The sequence below is a fragment of the Ambystoma mexicanum genome, chromosome 1p, assembly GCF_040938575.1.
Source record: "Ambystoma mexicanum isolate Mex_15411 chromosome 1p, UKY_AmexF1_1, whole genome shotgun sequence".
Taxonomy (NCBI): Eukaryota; Metazoa; Chordata; class Amphibia; order Caudata; family Ambystomatidae; genus Ambystoma; species Ambystoma mexicanum.
Window position 1 is genome coordinate 1,443,918,950 of NC_090921.1, and position 24,049 is coordinate 1,443,942,998.

Here is a 24,049-nt window from a genome sequence, read left to right on the forward strand (position 1 = left end):
ACGGCTGATTGGTGATGTAGTCAAACACATTTTCGGGAAGCATAGCTTGAACAGTAAAGTGTGCTACTTAAATTAAAAACAGAATATATGCTGCACTCACATCCCAAAACCATTCAGCTGGCTGGCCTTGCCCTGAAACAATTATACTATACTGTAAAGAAAAATCACATACACCTATTCTATTCTTTCTGAAATGCACACTGGCTGGTTGCAGTTAAAGAAACAGAGCATTGCTTATAATAATGTGGGCAGCTCATGGGTAGTGAGAATTCAACCAATGTTTACATCAATTGACATTACGAAACATCAGGGGTCAATTAAGCAGCCTCGGGAACAAACTATTAACTCATTTTGTAAGAAGTGTCAAAATGACTCCATTCGGCTGTTTATAACTAACCGGTCTGGAGTCAAGAAAACCTTGACATGCTTGACACCTTGACATGCTTGTACACCATTGTGGTGTTGAAAAGACGTTTAAAGAGATGTCACATCTAGGGAAACCAATAAAAAACCTGATTCCCGTTGTATGCTCTGCGTTTTGTTCAGGATATCAGTTGTATCTCTAACACATGAAATAAGATCCTTGACAAAAGGTTGCAGAAAAACATCTAACTATTTTGACACATTCTCTAACAAAGACCCTGTAGAAGAATCTATGGGCCCACCTGGAGGTTCCATGGTATTCTTATGGATTTTGGGGATAAAGTGCATAATGGGAGTGATTGTTACGCTCACCTGGTATCCACGGGGACGCCACCCAGCTGCGGGGACTCTGGTGCCCTTCTCAGCCGCTCCCTGGTATAATCAACGGGGAAGTTCTGCCTGGAAAACAGGTGGGCAATGTTCAAGACTGCACAACTGGGGTAAGAGCCTCCCAACACCCCATATGCCCACAGCCCCTCCCCGGACCTTTCCTCACCTTGTTATGGGTTTTGGCGTGCTCTCCGTCCTGCCTTCTTGGCAGGGGCGCATTGTCGTTTGTGGGCGAGTGCGATCTAGTTACTTCACTGATGCTGCCCTTTAGAGTCTTTCAGGTAGGTCTTATTACTGTTATACTGTAAGCCTTTCTTGGATTCAATAATGTCTTTTCTCTCTCCTTAGGTGCGCGGAAGCTCGCTGTGGAACGTTGGCTGAATTTGGACTCACCGGCAGGTGATGGTGTTTCGAGAGCAGCTTGATGCGGTAAGTAGGTGCTATGCGCAGCGCTATGATGCCTTGCCTTTGCTAACCTGTTGTCTTTTTTTCGCGTAGGTTGCGGTGCTCACCGACTTGAGAGGTAAGCTGCCGGCACAATTGTAAATGTCTAATGTCTTGTTTCTCTCCTTTTGCAGATCCAACGGTCCGGGAAGCTCGCTGTTCCTTGGATGCTGTTTGCAGGAGCAGAGGGCAGCTAGCGGTGGAATCACAGGTAAACTGCTCCTAATACCAATGTCCCTTTTGTTTTTCAGGTGCTGTTCTTCCGAGGTTCGCAGATGCTGCTGAACACGATGAGTGTCACGTTGCAGGATTGCAAAGTAATGCAAAGCGTGTTCTCCAAGTCGGGTGTGGTTTAAATAGCATCAAGAAAGTAGTCCAGGTAAAATAGTCCCTAGGCTACCACAGCCAAAACACTATACTGCATAGCTTGGTTCAAAGGAGCCAAGCTATGTGGATGCTTCCATGTTGACTGGCATTGAAATAAAGTAGTTCCCAAGCACAAATCTTCAATAAGTATGAGCCTGGCGCCTAAGGCGCCAGGACTGGCCCCAAGAGGGCCTAGGCAAAGGATGCCTAAGCTTGTTGAGGGCCCGAGCCGAGACCCCTCCTGGCCCATGGGCCTGCCGAGGGGGTTTTAGGAAGTGGGTCGTGACAGTGACAGGAAAATCTTTTTTCATGAACAAAATGTCTTCACCCTCCAAGAGATTAGCTGTCTTAAACTCATTTAACATTACATCTAGTTCAATTTTGATCTTGTCAACAAACTCCATTTTTCTAATCTCATAACTTTCTGGGTCATCAAGTTGTTTATGTGCCTCTGACAGATATTAAGTTTCAGCCCATACAACCACCCCTCCTCCCTGGTCCGCCTGTCTAATAACAATCGTGTCATCATTCTTCAAAGACTTTATGGCCTGTTTTTGCATAATTGTTAGATTAGATTTATTCACTTTGGATTTGTCTGTTAATAGTCTAAGATCTCTTAAGACACACTCTTCAAACACATCTATATTATTGGAGATTACAGCATGATTAAAGGTAGATTTGGTTCTCAAACCACTCTCTTCAATGAAATCAGTGGCTATCCCATATCTTTCTGTGATCAACTGATCATCCATTATAGAATCTGTCAAACAGTTTTGGGATTCTTGTAAACTATCAAGATCTCTCACTGCTTCCAAATTTCTCACACTGAGACTGCTGGGTTCTGGTATGAATTAATGGGACAGAGATTCTATTCTACTAACCTGTGTTTAATTTGACTTTCCTGAGAAATTTTAAAAGATCTATTCTTGTTTCTCTGAAGTAAAAATTCTGTGTAGGACAAAATGATTGTCCCAATTCCAATACTTTTTGTTCATTTTCTGTGATTTCTCTTTCTGATATATTCAACACTCTTGCTTTTAATTCTTATTTTGTGCTCCTCCCCGTTTGATTTCTGTCCTCTTCCAGAACGTGTGATCCGATTCTGTGTATTGGCATCCCCCACATTTCCTCCTCCTGTGGGTTTTGTTGTTTGACCTCCTCTTCCTCCTCATGGTGGTCTCCCTCTCAGTTTTCTCTCATTTCTGCTTTCGAGATGGAGGAGTTTGAATTCTTCTGAATAATTCATCCTTAATGGTCTTAAATCAGGATCTGAAGATTCTACTTCAGATGAGGTGAATTCCACAGTTAATACTTGGAGGGGTTTGTTTATTCTTCAAAAGTTGCTCTTTGATGGGCTCATCATATTTTCATGTAAAAGTATAGATACTGCCTTGTCGGTAATATTTTTTATCTCTCAACGTTTTTTGTTGTTTTTTGATGCAGATATCACCTTCAAAACATTCCAGATTTTCTTCCATTCTGGTTAGGTTCCTTTTTGCATTCGTCTGCATCTATGGTGCAAAATAGCTCTTCTCTAATATGTCTATTTCAACAACGAGCTTAGCCCCATCGTTTTTGGCATACTTGATTAATGTCTGGATCATGCCAAACGAGCAACTGTTGGTGTGGCCTGTCCATTCTTCTATGAGTTCTGGATCTATTTTCTCATAAATTGAATTGTGAGGATTCTCAATCCTCTTGGGTTCCTTTTTTCTTCCAAATACATAGTAAGCGCCATAGCTTTTCACCATTTACTAATTTCTCTTTTTTCGATGCATTCTAGTTGGTCCGCCCATCACATTAGTGTCAGTCCTACTGAGCTACTGGCTCCTTGTGTCGAAACATTGTCTTTATCCATCTTGAATAACACCTGTGCCACCGCAAAGCGCTTGACTTCGATTTCTTTAGGGCTTTATTTAAATATCCTGAGTAATAATTTAGGATTGATCAATGCACAGTCCTCTGTAGTTGCTTATATTTCTAGCTATCTACAAGGAACTCTAACAGTGATTATGTAATCCATTAACTTTGTAGAGGTTGGATTCCTTCTATTCAAACAAAATTCCTCATGACATTTTACATTGAGAAAATGTTTGGAAGATGCTGACGGTGTTGTGTCTCAACAGCTGCTCATTCAGACTAAGAATTATATATATATATATATATATATATATATATATATATATATATATATATATATATATATATATATACACATTTTTTTTTTCCCTGAAAAGCCTTTGTTGAAGGGAAATTATGGTTAAGTTACACTAATACAAACCTTTGTTACGGGGAAGTTATGGTCACAAACAAAACTGAAAAATCTCAGAAATTTGACAGTTATGGTAAGCTAAGCAACCATAACTCGCGCCACCACCACGCTCTACTACGACTAACACCCATGACATGAAAGATGACATCACTGATGACATCACATGTTACATATATTTTAATAAACAGTCCCTACAAGGGGTTGAGTTTATAATGTTGCAAACAAGATGTTAGGTGTGATTGGGAGAACTATCATGAACTACTTAATGTATTAAAGAATGTACTCATTTAAACAAATCATTATATTCTAGCTTTGTTGTTAGAAGAGCAACCTAATCATACAAACATATAGGCAATGGTTGCAGCATGCACCATAGAAGTACCATACTTTTTAATCTGGTAATTTCCGATAGTACAATAATAAATGCTACCTTATGAAAGCTTTGAGTAATGTTAAACATGGAATAAATAGGTAACAATTGAAAACTTACTACACACTTGTGTTAGTAGAAATAATACATATAACAACACACAATGCATACAAATTAGAGGCACATACAGGGAAACTAAAGTAAGGAAGAAGGAAACAGCAGCACCAAAAAAAATGACAATAGAATTAGAGTTAATTATCATGTAGACAAGTTAGTTGTGTGTTTGAGGTGTGCTTATTGCCCCATGTATGTGCATTATGAGCTCAGATTAAACTCTAAGGAAAGTCATTTTAAGTCATATAAAAATGTTAACGTGTGTATATATAGCACTGTTTACATTTTGTCAGCAAACACAAAAAACTAGCCTGATCACATCAGTAAATCAAAACAATTAGTCCAGATATGTGATGTCATCAGTGATGTCATCAATGACATTTGTGATGTCATCTTTCATGTCCTGGGTGTTAGTCTTAGCAGTGCAAAGTTGTGTTGTGAGTTGTGAGTTATGGTTGCTTAGCTTACCATAACTGGCAAATTTCTGAGGTTTTTCGGTTTTACTTGTAACCATAACGTCATTTTAACAAAGCTTTCTCAGTGAATTTCATAGGTCTTTATTAGTGCAACTTAACCATAATGTCGCTTTAACAAAGTATTTTCAGTGATTTTCATAGGTTTTTACCAGTGCACTCTTAATTTCCTACAACTTACTAATATCATACTTACCCCAATGCAGCAACATTTGTGTCCAATTTACAAAGTTTCACCTTGAACCTCTGCCATTCCACACCTTCTAGCATCAATGTTAACACTTCTATTTCACTGATGTTCGTGAACAACTGACGTTATCGCCGACTTTCTGGACAGTGTCACATGTCCATGCACGTGCACTGCATGATGATATGTTTGTGAACACGTCCATACTTTGCGATCGGGTCCGTGCTTTGTGAACAGTTCGGAAATGCATTTTCTGCTGATCTAGCTCTAAATGGACCCTTGTACAGATCCTAAACCTATTCTTGCTCATTATCCATTAACATTCTAGCACACAGCACATACTACTACAGAATATTACAGCACAGAATATTAGCAAAAACTGCTATTTATCTTAAAAATGCCATCAACTATTGCCATTCTTCTCCCCAATAGCCACTGCTACCACCATCTGGGGGACCTACACAACAAACAAAAGTGCAATAGTTCCAAAGACAATGAAGAGGACCAAGAAGATGAGGTAGAGGAAGTGCCTACCTCTAAAAGCCAGAGAGAATCATGCGTGTGGCAGTTCTTTACCACTGTTGGGAATGTACCAAAGGCTGAAGATACCAAAGTGAAATGCACTGAGTGCAATGCTGTACTCAGTCACGGACTACCTGGACAGTACTCCCATGAGACCAACTCTATGTGCCACCACACCAAATCCAACCACTGCAATGCTCTCAGAAAGGTTGTTCCTTTCTCAGCAAGTAGTAGGCTGTCTTCCTCCACATCATCTTCCTGAACCAATACTGTAACCACACAGTCTACATCTGTGGGACACAAAATCCCACCAGATACCTTGTAAGAGATAAAAGAGGCTGTTTATCCATATATGTTCAAAACAACAGTCCTATGTATATACTGCAACACACCTCTATGCAGGAAGGAAGAAACTGCAAAGTTGTTTTGAAGCTGTAATCAAGGAGCATGAGAAACACCGTCCTCTACCTTAGATGTAACACACACGCAACATCTTCCCCTGTTCACCTGCCCCTCCATACTTTCTGCCCTTTCCTGCAAAAATAATAATAAAGAAAAGGTTCCTTTAGGAACCACCTTTCACAGTTAAAAAATAGAACTAAAAGAAATAATCTCATAGACTGCATGTATGAAGTAGATGGACTCAATAAGATTCTCCAACATTTCCATTAGCATTTTGTATTATGCTAACGGAAATAAAGTGACATTTATCCCCAGTTCCAGACGCTGGAACTGGGGATGGTGGCCCGGCAGCCCACGTTATCAGCCCAAGCAAAGCAATGGCAGATAATGAGGGCTCCGGACTGTTATCCCCCATTCCAGCCCCTGCAACTGGGGATGAAGGCCATTAGCACCCCGGGTTGCCAAAGCGGTAACCCTGGGTGCTAAAAAAGAAGGATTTTTCTTCCTACACTGTGATGCACGGGGCATCACGGAATAGGAAGGAAAATCCTTTTCCAAGATGGCCACCAAGAAAAGGGAATGTGCGGTACAGAGCCAATCGTCCCTTTTCCAGGGTGGCCTGCAGAAAGAGAAGAGAGAACCCTATGACTATATTACGCTTCCACACACCAACTGCCACTTAGCAGTCTTTTACCAATCTTTTCCATCTACGTTTTTTGTTACTTATCTAAATGAATTGTACTCACTGCTTCTGTAAATGCACATATATATTGTGCAGGCTATGCCCCATTCCCCAATAACCAAATCAAAGTACACATTTGCATTTGCCGAGGGCTAGGCCCACTACCCAGACACCAAATTGATATTACTAATTTTATACTTACATTCTTACACTTTGGAAAAATAAAACACAAGACATATTTCCAAAAACGTGCCTGCAGGTCCTTGCTAATGCTCGTCGCGCAAGTTTGTTGTAATCATAGTCTACCACTTCTGGCTGTAACCGCAAGCAGAATATTTGTTCCCATTCAAACCTGCTAATTTTCTACAATCCCATTCAGCAATTCAACCTGTACCCACAAGCACATTTATTTTCCTTTTCAAACCTATCACAATTTCGAAAAACGTTACCACAAAGCTAGTCCCTGGTGGATATGGACACTTTTAACCCCATTGGTCTTCCCTCCTGGTCATAGCCAGTAGCCAGATTGTCCTTATGACCTTATGCCATGACCCCGACAATCTGGCCACTGCCCATGGCTACAGGCTATACCTCAGTCGCCAGAGGTATATTGCAATTTTTTGTACCTTACATTATGACACATGTCAAAAAATAAAACACAGACACATTTGCAAAACTATGCTTTCAGGTCCCTGCCAATACTCCTTAAACGAGTTTGCTGGAAATCCGTCCATGTTTTATTTTTTCAAAAGTGTCAACATGTACATACATACAATGTTCTTTCAGAGAAATGTTATACTCTGCAGTGTGTGTGCTTATACAAATAGTGTTTCTGTATCAAAGTGCATAATCAGTAATCATGAGCAATTAGAGTGAGAAATGCATTTGCCATGGCTTTCGAAAATTCAAAACTCGTGGCATTTGTAATGCTACCTTACTATTGGTGCTAGGTTACTATCAGTAGCACACTTCATGTTATGAAAAGCGTAAGTGGTATTAGTATGTCCTGAGATGTGTATAGCATAAGGTAGAGGTCACTCCAGGTGTATATAATATGAAGCCATTCCAACAATCTAATGAACGTATTTAGTGTTCTGGAAGTTGTTGCTGTAACATGTTCTGGTATACAATTTCTAACAGCTTCATTTGGTATTGAAAATGTTGAGGCATTATGGGTGTTGCAGTTAGGAGCATGACATTCTGCAGGTTGCAGTGTCTTTAAGTTGTGGGTAACATGCTAATTCACGTGCTGGATCATTTATGTGGCACAGAAAAGGAAGAAGTGTAAATGGAAGTAGTGTTTCTCCTCTTTACCATACAAACACTTGACACTGAGCTGTGGCAAAGACAGAATGCACTGAAACATTACTCATGGATTTTCTGATTGAATATTACGTTTGGGGACATGGTATGTTAATAGTGAGTATTTCTACACATTTTTGCATTTGCACTGCAGGGGTCAAATCTAAAGGTCATAAGTTGGTCTATATGCATGTGCACTAAGGGTTAATTTTCACATTTCCATTAGATAGTGTAAAGTGAGTAAATAGTAGCTGGTATGCTGATGTGATAATCAGGTTATTTTTATTGTGAACACGGTTTGGCATGGTTACATGGTAAACTGCGCTCATACTACAAAGGTAACTGTTACAGACTTGATTGTATATTCTGAAAGATGTATTTGTAATTCTAAAAAGCTGATAGTGTATGTGCATGGTAAGCAATGTTCACACATTAAATTAAATTCTGCACAACTTAGACACCTATTAGGAAATGTTTCATTGTCATGGTTGCATGACATGGGATATGTAGAATCGATCACTGTGCGGGTGCCTGCTTTATGTTGCTGCATAAGGTAGGTGGAACTTATAATGATCTCCAGAATTTTTGAATGCAGTATACAGTAAAATAAAGTATTGGCATAGTGAATATTTTCAGAAAATGCATAACTATTAGACATTTGGTAGTCACTGCGATCATATGTTCTGTTACTTGGGCCATTATGCAAGTGCTAACATTAATGGCCACTTCATATGACTCAGAAGGATCTGACAGATCTATTTTTCATGCATACAGAAAAAATATAAACTGGTGTCATTCCTATTGCTGGTTTACTATGGATGGTGATTTAGAATCATTAGCACATTTGATCTTATGAAAAGACTAGGTCCTGAAGCCTTCATAACATAACGCAAAGGTCACTCCAAGGGTATACAATAGGAATTAATTGCAACAACCCAATAAAGATATTTTGGGATATAAACTGCTCTCATATGTTTTGCTATACAAGTTGAATCCGCTTTTGCGGCTACAGTGAATGTTGAGGGATTATGGGAGTTATATGCCACAGCATATTTAAAGCTGTTGGCTGCATTGCCTTCATGTGGTGTGTAAGAATGGTAACCCATTTTAGCAGATATCATGAATGCAAGTACAGTTATAGTTGTTCTGTATTTGAATCTGAGCTGTGATGTAAAGGTAATGCATTAAGAAAACTGGGCAAGGAGAGTTTTGATTGGCATATCAACATCAACTCACTGTCTTGCATCTTAATTTCAAGAATATACATTGAGTGTGAACACAAAGCACATGATGCATTTCTAATGAAAAAGCATTGAGTGGAAAGACATACCAGGAAATGCATTTTGAATGGGTGGTGGTATTTAGTGGGTATGAATTTGAGAAGTGGTTAGTATGGAGCATGAAGGGGTGGGTATATAAACAAACAGTATGCCTCAGCTATGTATCCCTTTTAATATATGTGCCTCCTAATTGTGTTGCAGGAGATTGTTTGTGTCCTACAGTTGGAATTACATAATTACTTAATAGAAGAAAGAGTGGAAACTAAGTATAATGCATAAAGTGTACATTTTTCTTTCAGAACTGTAGTGTTTTGTGGTAACAATCTCTAACATCTAAGAGATCCCTGAATTTTTCCAATTAACAGTACTTAGAATATTTTATTGTGTTGGCTAATTAAAGTTTTTGACTGCATACATTACACTGATTGTGTATCCAATGCTTCATTTGTGTGTGCAGTGGTCTTGAGGTTTAAGTATTAAATAATTTCTCTTTTTCTGGAGTATAGCTTAAGAATGACTTAAAAGAAATGGGCTTTATGCAACAGAAGAAAGGAATTATTTTTGCAGAGAAGTTATGTTTCTTTATCTGAAAATGTTTTGGTTGATGTTTCATGTTCTGTACAAGACTGTCATGAGGGTAATCTTGCAACGTATGGGAAAGAGCAAGTATTGGAAAATGTAAAATTTGAGAGAGAAGCTAGGTCAACTAATGAACCCAGTGGAACCACGCTGATTTCAAGTAAAACTTTTAATATAAAGAGTGTATTAGCATCATTACAGCACATGAATAAACGGGGAACAGTTAAAAAAAAGAAAATAAACGAGTACTGCTTTACATTTAGGAGACAGAATTAAGAATGTGCATACAAACCTGTTTTACTCCCAAGTGTACCCAAATCTTTGGGGAATTTTGAAATCAGATCATGTTCATGTCAAGTGTTCCTTGTAGAAACTGAACTTAGAGGCACTTGTTACAGAGGCTTTTCATGTGAAAAGGAAATTGTTCATTTTAGTGTTGAGCAATTTCAAAAAAGTTGACAAAGCGCACAATGGGATTGTACGAACAAGTTGAATCAATGTGTGTAACTACACATGAAAAACTTTGTGATGATTTTGAAGGAGATTGGATACACACTTCACACACAGATTCCTCAAAATGCAGCCACCAGACTGGCTGTTCATGCTCCTATGCTATACCATTCACAGGACCTTCTCCAACGCCTCAACTGGTTGCCAGTCAAAGCTAGGGTAAGCTTTGTGGGAGCCCAATTTCTTCAATCTAAGGTTTCCCTCTACCAACCAACAAGAGCACTCTGCTCTGCTAACCAATTTTTGCTGTGTGTCCCCCGGTTCAGGCGCGCTTGGGCTGTAGGCAGATAATTTTTTGTGCTGGCTCCGTCATTATGGAATGCTCTTCCGCAGAACATCAGGAGCAACCATGTCTTATCCAGCTTTCGTAACCATCTCGAAACATTGCTGTTTTAGAGTGGGTTGCTTCCCCTTTTCCTCTCCGCTCCTACTAGTGTCTTATATGCCTTCCGGTCCTTGCAACGCTTTACAAATATTGTTACAATACAATACACATGATCAAAAATACAACAATGCAAAAAACAAGGGGGGTCCTCGGAAGTCTGTCTGCTGGACATTAGTCCCGGTGCTGGACATTAGTCCCGGTTACAAGAGTATTACCCAGATTATTTAGCTTACTATCTTTCACAGAGGAGAAATAACCAATAAATATCAGTTTAGTCCTGCCCTGCGGCAGTCCAGCACCAAAATGCTAGGCAACTCTCCTCTGAACAAGAGTACCCAGACACTTGTTTCAGTCTGGTTGGACCTAATCAGTAGGGTGGAGCTGTGCATCTCTAAGAATAGTGAGCAAGGGGTCCACGTCTGGATTCCCCTAGTAACTTTGGGTGAGACCCAACATTACTTAAATTATGCAAAAAAACAAGGGGGGTCCTGGGATGTCCCTCTGGTCAGGGTTCAATACAATTAAGAAAATAAATTGTAGTATTGAAATGTAATTCTTTTTATAATATTGACAAGGTGACTTGTAAATGCTTAAATAAGTTCTTACATTACAGAACAATGAAAATGTATAACAACAGCTTAGGATGCTGCAGAAATTTGATGGAATGAAGTTCGCAAAAGAACTGGACTTCTGGGTCACGCTCTGGCCTGAATTGAGAAAGGGAGATGTGACAGTCAGCTTTGCCACATACTGGCTGCACATCATAGCAAAATATGGTATCTTTGTCTTAAACTGTATGAATGCAGAACACCATATATGTCACTTGCACTGTTAAATAAGGTGCTGACTACTGGAGCTGTAGAAACTTTATTCTACCCTTGAGATGGTAAGAACCATGCATCTCAAATATGATTTTCATGCAGACGAATCACTTGTAGGAAGTGGCCATGATGATTCTATCCTTTCAAAGGATCTAATTTGTCATGAGCATCGAAAAGGAATGGCAATTTTTTAGCCTATGCCGACAGAAAAACCTATGTTTTTTTGTGTGTCCTGTTGATGCACATTCTACAGAAGGCAAGTCCAAAAAATGTACATAGAAGATAAAGTAACAGATGGTGTAGATGATGTTTGGAAGAACCTGTATCTGTATTTGTTTTTAGTGCAGCAATTTAGTACAAGTGACATACTATTTGTGTGCAGATCCTGTTTCAGTATGTTGCAAAGCTGGAGAGAATCCTACAAGAAGCATATTGAACAATGTGGTGGTGCCCAAAATTCATGTTGTGCTTCAAAACGTGTACATGTTTGAAGTGATTGCATTGCAAATGGTTAATCCTTTACAGGTTATTGTTAGACTACAAAGGCATCAAAACTTCCTAAAATGCCATTAGAACAAGGTTGTGTATTTACCTCGCAATTTGACAGAAAACGTGAACACTATGGGGGTGAAATGTGACATTAATGATTCTATGTTTGTTTTAGTGAATGGTGTTCCTACAAGGGACAAACACATATTGCAACAGTTTATAGATATCACAAAGGTAAAGGGAACTTTAGAGTGTCTAGTGAATCACAATGAACTGTATGCAGGCAGTCTGAATGTACTTGTCCATACTTGATGTTGGAATAACAGACAAGAACAGTGAAGGTCAGTTTCGGCGTCTTACCATTGCTGAAGGTAACAGTTTGTATGAGCAATACATTATTAATCCTCTACACTCAGGAGAAGTGATAGGAGATACTATTGACTTATATCAAAGTAAACAAACAAAAGGTGCACAAGTCAGTATCTGGGAAAAAACTTTAGAAGCTTGTTGTTTCCCGATGCTTTTTTTCCACTGGAAAAGGTGGCAGATTGGATGATCGGAAAGGCCCCATTTTTTCCTCGGAATATCGTTGTACACATATGTATTCTGAAGATTCCAGATTCCACACCAATATTGAATATATTTTTTATTACTCTTTGAAACTGAATTTTCAACACTGTGCTATTCCTTTGCTCATACACTTCAAACAGGAACTCGATTGCAAAATATTTCTGCAAAAGCAACAAGTAAAACAAAAGAAGAAAGTCTTAGATGTCAAAATTACCAGTCTCCTTGCCACCATGACAGGAACCAAAAGATATTGGCATAGAAGACATTCTTAGGTTCAATACATGCCCCGAAACTTGGATCCTTCAAATTGGTTTGTGACTTTAAGTTGTGCAGAGTATGGCTGGGTTGATCTTGCAGACTGGATTCAAGAAAGTAATCCAACCAACTAAGGCATACTACACATGATATCAGCAGAATTGTGTTGCATCAACCCTGTTAGTGTATCTAGATTCTTCCATTACCGATTGATTCTTCCATTACCGATTTTTAGCAATGTTACATTTTATTTGCAATAAACAAAATTGTTTATAGGCACTGTGAAAAATTATGTTCAGAGGAAAGAGTACCAATCTTGTGGAGCTCCATATATACATATACTTTTGTGGGTTAAAGATGCTCCACAGTTTGGCAAAGATAGTGATAGCTGTGTAATGCACTTTATTGAAAGATATGTTACTTGTTCTATCCCTGCTCAGCATGTCAATGCTGATTTAAGGAACAAGGTGGAAAGGTTTCAAATGCCATGTGTGAAATGTACTGTCAATCAAAATTTTAAAACAAAGAAAAGTACTATACTAAGAGCATTTTGCTAGGCCTTTTTCCCCAGTTGGTTGAGCAAATAGTGTTTCTCATCTGTTTGATACCATGTAAGTCAGAAATTGCTTAAAAATACACATCACCTAATAAGAGATATATTGCTAATAACACAACAGATGCTGGTCTCTACGTTACAACATGCTTGACAAAAGCTGAAAAGAGCAGTGCAGCTGAGGTATGGGTTGATTTACCACAGACTTAAGTCTTAGTCAAAAATTACTAAGCGTTGGGATCAAATGGTCTCACACAGAGGGTGTGGGAGCTACAAAGCTGCAGATTGGGTATCTAGTTTTCCTCTGTATGAATGCAGAATCAGCATACTTTGGCTACGTCTTGGCCCTGTAATTAGGATAATATAGGTACTGCAGCATATGACTAAAACTGAACAGATAGCTTAAAGAGTACCTGATAGTACAGACATTTTTAAAATTAATTTAATTGATACCTCCTATTATCCAAATAGGTCTTCACATGTCCTTGTATGAAGTAACAGAATGCTACCCATACCGGAATTTGGAAGCAAACAATGACAGAGGATGGTATAAAGTATATGGATGTACTGGTTGACTGATGAGACATGAAATGCTAAGGCTCACCAACCACACGAAACTGTGTTGCCAAACTGCAGAAAAAAGAATGTTTTATTTGTGCCTTTCGCAGTTGTTCTTGCCATGGTGTACAGAGAGTGATCTACTTGGAGGTTTTGAAACTTTCAAAGAGTTATTTCTTGCAAATAACAAAAATATCACATACACAAGGTTTGAACAGCACTTGGAAACACTGCAAAGGAAATATACCAAGATGAACTTTTGGCAGCTGAATTGGCAAGGAGACCACTAAGTGTGTTCATAAAATCTGTTGAAGGGAGTGAAAATGTGTTAGGAGATCCAATTATTCAAAGTGACGTTGGGCTCACCATGGAGGAAGTGCAGAGTGCAATGCAACAAATACAACGTTCACATAAAAAGGCGGAGATGTTAGTAAGTAGACTAAATGAAGAGCAAAAGCAAAATTATGAGAAGATAAAAGATATGTCTGTGTATCATCTAACCATGTACCCTTTCCATAGCCTGTAAACGGTCCAACAAAATCCAGTCCTTTGGCTACGTGGAAAAAACATGGGAACTATGTACTTTTACCACTTGAAAAGGTAAAAGTGTAGTCTATGGCATCTAGTGTCCATGCAAAAAAACGTTACGTAGGCAAAACGTCTCGGAAGTACATCTCAGAATTAATGAGCATCATTCAGAAATCCGCAATGAGATCTCAAAAAAGGTTTCTACTTTCTGGAGCTTGGGCACAAGGTGCAAGGTGTGTGAATTGAGGTGGTTCTGTATTGAGAAGGTCCCAGATTCTACTAGTATCAAAATAGCAAGAAAGTTAAATTATGAGGAACAAATGTGGATTTTTCTATTGAAAACGCTTGAAAGTGGGATGAATTTTGTTGAGGAGTGGGATTGGGTGGGTAATTAATCCATCATGTGTTCAGATGTGTTTTGTTCCCCCATTTTTTCATCTCAGCAATTATTTTCTTATTTCGGAAATCATTGAAGTTCATTTATTTTATTATATATTGACTTCTGTTCCATCATAGGCTAGCATATACAAAACTATCATTTACAGGCTATGGCAGATAGTGTGGCCCACCATCTGCTACAATCATGTACATTTGCAGTCCAGCACCCTGTCTGTTTCCATCTACATGCAGACAATGTGTGCAGCTATGTTTTGTACCAAATGTTCCATATTTATGTGTTTTAAATTTAATTTGATTGCACAGTTTAGGACATTGGCCTTATTCTTTGCACTGCTGCTACATCATTCATATTCATGTGCGTTGTAACTTAATTTTAATTTACTTTTTTTTTACAAACATTATATTTGGAGGCTAGTCACAGCATGTTGGATTCCTTTCCAACATGGCCACCTGGTAGGACTGAGTTACAGTCCTCTTTCTGCCTCTTGGGCCCGAGTGCCAGCAAGCCAACCCTGACTTTTGCATACCTCGAGGTAATTTTATTGAGCCGCATCCCGGTTGCAGATATTATATAACTAAATATGGCGATATCGGTGCACACCTGGACGTAGTGGTTTGCAATTGCTACTTGTGAGCTTCCCCACTGTATGTTTTCTCCATCTCTCTCCTGCTTTGAACAATTGGCCTCATTACACGGTAGGCGGTAAGGATTTACCGGTACCGGTATTTTACTGGTACCGGTAAATCCTTACCGCCTTACTACGAGGTCCCTTTGCGTGTTGGGGAATATAACGCCTGCTTTTTGCAAAAAAATCCAACCCTCAAAGGGACCAGGGAGCTAGCGCCTTCCCCATTCCCATTATGCCCTATGGGGCAAAAATGGGAATGGGGAAGGGCAATGGAGGAAGGAGGAATTACCGCCTTCCCAACCTTGGAATAGGGCGGTAATTCCCCTTTCCTCCAAGGCGGTACCGGTAAATTACCGGCATGAACCATGGCGCTAATAGCACCATGGTTTACCGCGTACTGTGTAATGAGGCCCAATGAATACATTCCATTTGTGTACTGCAAAGCAGCACCCATCGTGCTGCTCACGTATCCCCTTTTGTTTCTCTTTTCCTCTTATGCAGTACTTTGACATGAAATTATTGATAACACAGTCTGCCACATAGTGGCTTTTTGTCTATTATTGTGTTACAGCCCACAACTGGCCAGCATTCTCTGCCCCCTTTTGGAAAGCATGCCTTTGATTAGCTACATATGTCCACAATCTGACATCTCGGACTGGGGTTGGATCAGTAAAACCCACTGAGTCCCCAAATAATGACCAATCGATGGACTCACTTTTGGTTTCCTTCTTGTTGTTATTACACTGGCATGGTTTTAGATTACAGATGTTTGTTTGGAGCTACATCACTACTTGTGGGGCTCTTGAGAGCATATGTTAGGTGTTTTCATTAATGGCATGCCACTGTGGTGACTTTATGATTTTTTTGGGTCTTTAACATGTTTATATTGTGCACACTGGTGGTGGTAGTAGGGTAACACTTTGCTTCTTTATTGTTTCTTTTGGGGCTACAGGTGTTCCCATGGAGAGTGTATGTTTAGTGAATGACCTTGTTTTTCATGCAGGTTTCGGCAATTTTTGTTGGTTTCCTGCCAATGTTGAGGCCTTCGTGAATCATATAGCCTTGATTGAATTGTAAGTATAATTTGAATTATGTTTGCATAATTGATTATAAAATATGTAATATATGTAACCTCAATATGTTTGTTCCCCCGATGAAGACATTGCAAATATTGTTTTAACTTCAAAAACGGTCATTGTACTTGGAAGTAGCTGGAAGACAATTACACCAAATTCATTAATCTAATCTCCATTTGACTACATATTTGTTTAATTTATGATAAATATTAATTTAGGAGTTTGTTGTTGTGAATGCCACACAACTGCTTCTTTCTCTGAGTTAGTTTATATACACAGTATGTTGTGGATGTGGGTGTTTGTGTATAGGTTATGGCTGCATTCAATGTATGTGATGTTGATTAGGTGTTAGGTTAAAGTGTTTTTCATGAATCCATTTTTTGCTGTTGTATACATTGATGATGTGTTTTGGTTTTCCTGAATTGTAAATTATATTTTATATATTTTTGATTAAATACTTGAATTGTTTTAATTCATTGATCAAGATTTGATACTTCAGTTTCCTTATCTTTTTTCCAACATCTGGAAGACAGGGACCCTTCCTTTCTGTACTTTGTGCATCCTCTTAACCATGATATAAACATGAATGTTCCTCTGTCCACTGCAACCCTCTATTGATATATGTTAGTGGACAGACTGGTACAGGAACATCTTTTCTAATTCATACATTGAGAGCAATGATACAACGCATGATTGATTGCTCTGTATCATGCTTTGTGACTGCTTCCACATGCTTAGCATCATTCATTATAGGTGGTGTTAACTTACATTGGTTGTTCATGCTACCAGTGGAGCATGATAATAAACTTGAATATCAGAAACATGCATCAAATGCAGCACAGGAAGTAGAGAGAGTTCTGCAAAATGAAATGTCTTGATTGTGGATGAAGTTAGCATGGTGTTGAACTAGATGCTAGTTTTCATTTATTGCAACTGCAAGAGGTCTTCAAGACTGGCTTTGATGTTTTGTTTGGAGGCAAACATGTCCTGGTTTTGGGAGATTTGTTACAGTTAACAACTAGTCTTCAAGATTCTTCAATAAAAGGATAGTCAAACAACTATAGGTAACATTGGTAATGTGAATCTGGAATTATTTTGAATATAAATAGCTTAAAATATGAGGATGTCTGCAGATTTAGAGTATGCAGAAATACAAAAAGAAATGTGTATAGGTTTGTTTGAGGATGACATGAAAACAGTCTTAAAAGGTAGATTGATCTCCAAAATGTTTCATGCAGTTTCCACAGGACTTGATGTCATATTGAATCTGCAACATAGCATCCTTATGTCGCTTTGATGTCTACACTGGCAAATGTTGTGAAGTTCAACTCTGTAATCATGCGCTCTGTGAAGTAAACCATTAGAATATATAAAATGGTGTGATATTCTAGACTGGTACCGTATGCCACTGGAATTGTATAAAAAGCAAAAGTGTGATTAAGTCAATTAGATAAATCAGTTTAAAAAAACAGCAGATCTAGAGTCTGTTTTAAAGCTGTGCATACATGCACGTGTTATGTTAGAGAGCAACCTGAATGTTGAAATCGGTCTGGCGAATGGAGCAATGGAGAGAGTGGCTGAATTTGTATCTTTTCCACACAGTACAAGTATAGACTATATTGTGGTTAAGTTTGATTGTGTTTTTTGTACTTCGGCACACTTCATGATTTTTGAGACATGGTTGTGAAAAAAGCACAATTTCTATTGTGATCTTCATATGTAATTACTGTGCACACATGGGTGACTTTAGAAGCTGCACTGGTACACACAGGTCAAACACAGTTTAAAGAAGAAATGCCATATGTAGCAGTGTCACTAGTAACACATACAAAACATATGTTTTCATTAAACTTTGATGAGTCAAAAATGGCAGCTGACATTTCATGTTTTGAAGAGTATAATAGGTTATGTGTACTGCATGCTCTTCATCTTGGCTTATTACCAACTCCTGTAAGTCATATTTTATCCCAAAAAAAGCAGTAAACATACATTAAAAGAACATTTTTACTGTAGCTTCTAAAAAGGAAGTCAATCTAACAGTTATGGAAAGTATAGTAGATTTGAAATACTCCCACTGTAGATGTAGGTGTTGAATGCTTCTCCAATGCAGGTGCATGTTTTTTTCAAATTACATCATTCATGCAAATAATATCTTCAACAGTTGAAACAAAGTATGTGCTGGTAGATGAAAGCCCACAAGACATATATTCTGAAATGTCAAATTGACATGTGGTAGCTGTAGAAACAGAAAGAGAAACCTTTTCAGAAACTCTGCAACAAGATGCTCACACATTTTTAGTGAGTATTTTCGAGGTGTTAGACAAAGAGACATTGAGTGTGAACTATTTCATAGGAATGTATTATGGGTGGAACGATGAGTGTCCATAATGTAAAAACAACACATTTGTTGAAATCCTGTGGAAAGGTTTTTATATCGTCCAGTACCAGATCAGAAAGGTGTACATTTTGCTGATCTGTTAATAAAAGCTCATCATGACATGAGATGTAGTCAGTGTGGTTGTGATTTGCAATCATCACTTCAAAATCTAAAGTATACAAAGTACCTTTTAGTTATGTTACAGAGATACACAATAGATGGTAGAAAGATTAATACTCCAATCTTAAACTTTGAGAATTCTCAGGTGGCCATATGGTATAAAAGATGTAAAGCATGTGCAATTATATTTCATGAGGATGCATCCATTAAAAGTGGATATCAGATTTACCTCCAGCTCAGAGCTGTTGACCTTCCACTCATCTCATAGTTGGGCGGAGCGGTAAAGCGGTGGTAATAGCATTACTGCTGTTTTTTACCGCTCCACCAAACTTGTGACGACGCCAATAGTGTTTTCACCAAAGCACTTTACACAAAATTCTCTTATATCAAATTATTTCTACCTGGCAAACAGAAATAATACTCATTTGTTGACCTCAGAAGGATGAAAGGCTGAGCAGACCTTGATATGATCAGACTTTGAGACCTCGTGAATAGACATAGAACCCAACAGTGTGCATTTAACCCATTGAGCTATCTTACCAGTTATTTCTCCTTAAATATGCAAATGTCAGCATATGATAATGATGGGCACTGGAGGGTTCACATTTCTCCCTAACGTATCATTTATTATTACAGTGCTTAGAAGCCAGAGTAATATGTAATTACCCACTACCAAACCTGATAACACTAGTGTTAAGTTTGTTTTTTAAAAGGACTGACAGGGACAGAAGTCAGTGAGGGATACATATTCTAGCTCAACTTATATATCCTGCACTTTCCATATTTCAGTAAGGCCGAATCGACCCTTCATTCTTCCGTGGTTGATAAAGTAATTGATATTACATTTCCTAGTAATGAAACCTATTTTTACAGCACTTAGCAGCAGGAGAAAATTGCAGTTAGACATAAAGCCCTACACATACAAACATAATACCAAATACATTAAATTGATTATTTTCTGTTTATCAATTCTACTTACTGTGACTACCACTGTAGGAACTACAGACATCAGAAGCTACATGTAGCAAATGTGTGGTGAGTGAAGCCCTTTGAACTGCTTCCTGGTGCCCATAAAAGACACCTAGAGACGTCGAAACACCACTTCAATTGATTGTTTGTTGTGGCTGGATTGTACTTGCTGTGACTTCCATTGAAAGAACTACAGACACCAGAGTCTGCCTGCGGTGATAGCATGGGGCGAGCAAAGTCCTTTGAAACTCTTCCTGGTGCAAATAAAGATACCCAGAGATGCTGAAACAACACACTTGGTGTGCACGAAGGGCACAAAGCGCGTCACCATCATGCTATCCCCCGGCAAGACATATGCCGTTGGAGTAAGCCGAAACCCAGGAAAAATGTAGCACACCTTGGAAGAGCAACGCAGGATGGAGTGCAACTGGAACAAACCGGGTGAGTGATACTACCTTGGTGGGAGCGGCATCAGAGTTTAATAACCATACCTATGATTTGAGAAAGCTAAATAAAGGTCTTGTGCCGACAGTCCCCAAGGGTGGACAGAACAAAATATTATCCGCAACTGCAGAAAATCACCAACTATTTCACAAATACCATGCAGGGTGGCGCAGGAGTAAGCGGTGGGGATCACTAAGCACTTCCATTGTCTGCCTGGGTATGACATTGACTGAATCAAGCATCTTTGCACTTAACAAAGTGAATAATCAGAAGGTTTATCTCCGACACAATTAATTTAAGACACTTGTAACGCCCCCTGCAATAAGGATTATCGCGACTACAGGCAAAGTATCATGTGTCACCACGAGGAGTAATTGGCAGCCATCTAGATCATCTAATAAAACACAGCAGTTAAGTGCCATGGTACGTAACGGGGAGGATGTAGTAGCGAAGGAAACCTCGCTAATACTCCAGGAATCTCCACAAATGAATTCCATTCTCATACTCATACTCATGATCCAATGTAATGGGGAAGGAAGTTACGTAAGTTCAGGATGAAATGGTAAAGAAGCAGCATTGGGAAATGAAAGTGAAGAGGGACTTAGTGCTTACTTCACCGGAAAAGCATAACAATTCAATACATACTCGTGGTGACAGTTTATTTGCAAATAATTCACTTGCGTTCACGATAACATTAAAGACACTTGATTTTTTACTCACATCATTGGTTCACCAAAAGGAAAGGGCATTCAAGAACCTAAATGAATATACAATTATGTTACAGACAATTTGAATTTGTAGGCATCTGAGAATTAACTTCAAATGTTGCCTGTAAGACGCCATTAGGATCGTAGAGGATATATGTGTGACAAATCAAAGACTAAATGTGATAAAGGGACAACTGGAGAATAACAACTCTGGAGATTCCCCCATAATCCAAACTGTAGAAAATTCTGATAACTCGAGGAGCCATGGAGTTTTCTGGTTAACTGAGTGTGACAAGTGTGTGAAAGAGAAAAAAAAACGTATGCATAAAAAGGCAAAAAGGAAACAAATTAAAAGGCATAGTAGACTCAATCATTTAGGAGGTGAGGCAATAAGTGAATTTCAATTGGTAATTACCCATCAAATCAGTTCTATGAGGATTGGATATTTAATCACTAGGGACAGTAAGAGGAACGCCCCTATCAGCACACATAGAACGTGGCTGGAGGCAAAGTTTAACAACGTCTGTGTGGAGGAGAAGCTTATGATTTCTATCTCTCAGCAGAGGCTTTCTACAGCAGAGCGAGGAGTATGTGAGTGTGAGGAACCATAGGGAGAATGATTGGGCGCCCCGCAACTGCAAATCTTACGCAGACCCCAACATCCAGTCTGTGGTTACATCATGGAACACCACAGGGCATTCCCTCTATGGGGAGGAAGAGGGCGATGGGGGCAATTATGGATGGATATGCTGTAGTCGCACTTCAGGAAACCTGGGCCGCTAAGCCCATTATATTTGATGGAAGAAATACAAAGTATGATCTAACTACCCAGGGAGCCAAGGAAAGGAGAAAGGGCGGTCTCATTATCAGTGTCCTCAACTCCTTAGGAGTAGTAAAAGTTGTGGTAGAGTGTGAATATTTATTAGCAGGACATATCACTAGAAATCCATTAGGCTACATGAAAAAGATGCTGCTTATGCACCTTTATTATCCTCCTGGTCTTGGAAAAACATCAGAGCTTATGAATGCGATTACCTTTATGTGTAATTCTGAAGATATTGAGCCATATATTCCCATTATATTAAAGGGAGATTTGAATGCAAAAATACTGACTACTGAACCTAATGATTTAGAAATCTTTTAGGGCATTCCCCGTGTGGTATTAAGGCAGGTAGTACATAAAAACAAAGGCTTTAGATGGCTTACTTTTCTACAAAGCCTGCAACTTACTATGATCACTGACCAGATTAAAGGAGGTGTGTTTGATAAGTGTGATCATAGTGCATACCCTAGGGTTAATCCCTTGAGCTGTTCCACACTGAATCACTGCTTTGTGTCAACCTGCTGTTTTCATAATGTTCTAGCTTTTGCAGGTGAGCCCCATGAAGAAAGTGATCATTACCCCATAATTTAGTCTAAATCGAGTGGCTCAAGAGGATAGAGTTCTTATTGCTGACATAGGTCTTAACGCTGTTGGTAACCATATTAAGTGGAGGCCGGGTATAATGACAAAAGCCAATTTTTTTGTTTCAGAGAGGAATTGGGTATATCATTAACAAGCAGGGGTGAGAAGAGACACAGCCCCTTCACCATTTAGGGATGGTGTGCAACACCATTATAGCAGCTGATTGCAGCTTGATCAGTCAGATTGAAAATCTTGTATCTCAAATAATGGAACATAGCTTCCTACGGAAAGCGGCGGCAAGAAGGAGGTGCTATAAATATGCAGCACATAGCCGTAGGGAACATATGCACACGTAGAATCAGAGGATAGGGAAAAGGAAAACATTGTTAAAAAGAGAGATTAAGGATGCATTGCGGGAAGCCTGGCCCTCGAAAGCGGCTGACAAGTTTATCAAAGGTGCCAAAACACGAATTAGAAGCTGGCTCCATAAGCTGAGGGGCATGCAGAGAATTGAAACATTACAGAAATTAATTAACATTCGCAGAACCATTGATGCACAGGCATTTTGGCAAGTCATTAATGGACCCACATCTCAGAGCTGCATCATGGGAGCTGCATCCAGGGGTCCTGGACCCAATATATAAAAGATACTCTGGGTACATCAGTGGACACAGATGCACTGAAGTGTGACAGGACAGCACTGTGAGTAAGGAATTTCACGACAAAGACGATTTGGCAAACCTAATGCATGGGAGTAAGGGGTCCTGAGCTCCAGGCCTGGACAGACTCTGTAATTTGTTGATGAAACTTAACATGGTTATCTGGACCAAAATACTTATGCCAGTATTTAGGTTTTTATCCGGACCAATAGGATCCCAGTCTCATGGCAAAATAGTATATAGGTCCCAGTCCATAAAGGTGATGACATAATGGCCCCCATGAATTATCGCATTCTCGTAATGTTAAATGTTTCATCTAAATTGTTTGCCATATTATTGTTAGACAATTTGACCGTTTGGGCAAAGCAGAGTCAAATTTTGCCAGTTAATCAACCAGCCTTCCGGAAGTCTTTTTTCACTATGGATACCATTGTCTCATTGCTTGCTTCTCCACTCTTTTTGACCGCTTCCTCTCTGTTCTCTCCTCCCCTCCCCCTTTTCCTATCTCCTCCCCTCCTCCCCTTACTTTCGTCCATGCACTTACTCTATCAGAATTGTCCCTGGACCTAGTATGATAGCAACCTCGTCTGTCGATCCCCCCTCCCCTTACTGTTGCCCCCCCTCCCTCCAGCACTATCTGATACATTGTCAGGCCTAGTACGATAGTTGCTTGTTTTGTTCTTCCCCTCCCTTTCTGCACCCCTCTCCCTCACCTTTTGTTTTTCTCCGCTCTACCAGAAATGTCATCAGGCCTAGTACGGTAGTCACCTGTCTGTTTAGATTTCCTTCCCACTCTCCCCCGCCCTTCCTTATCTATGTCTTAGCTCTTGCACTATCTGAAATGTCATC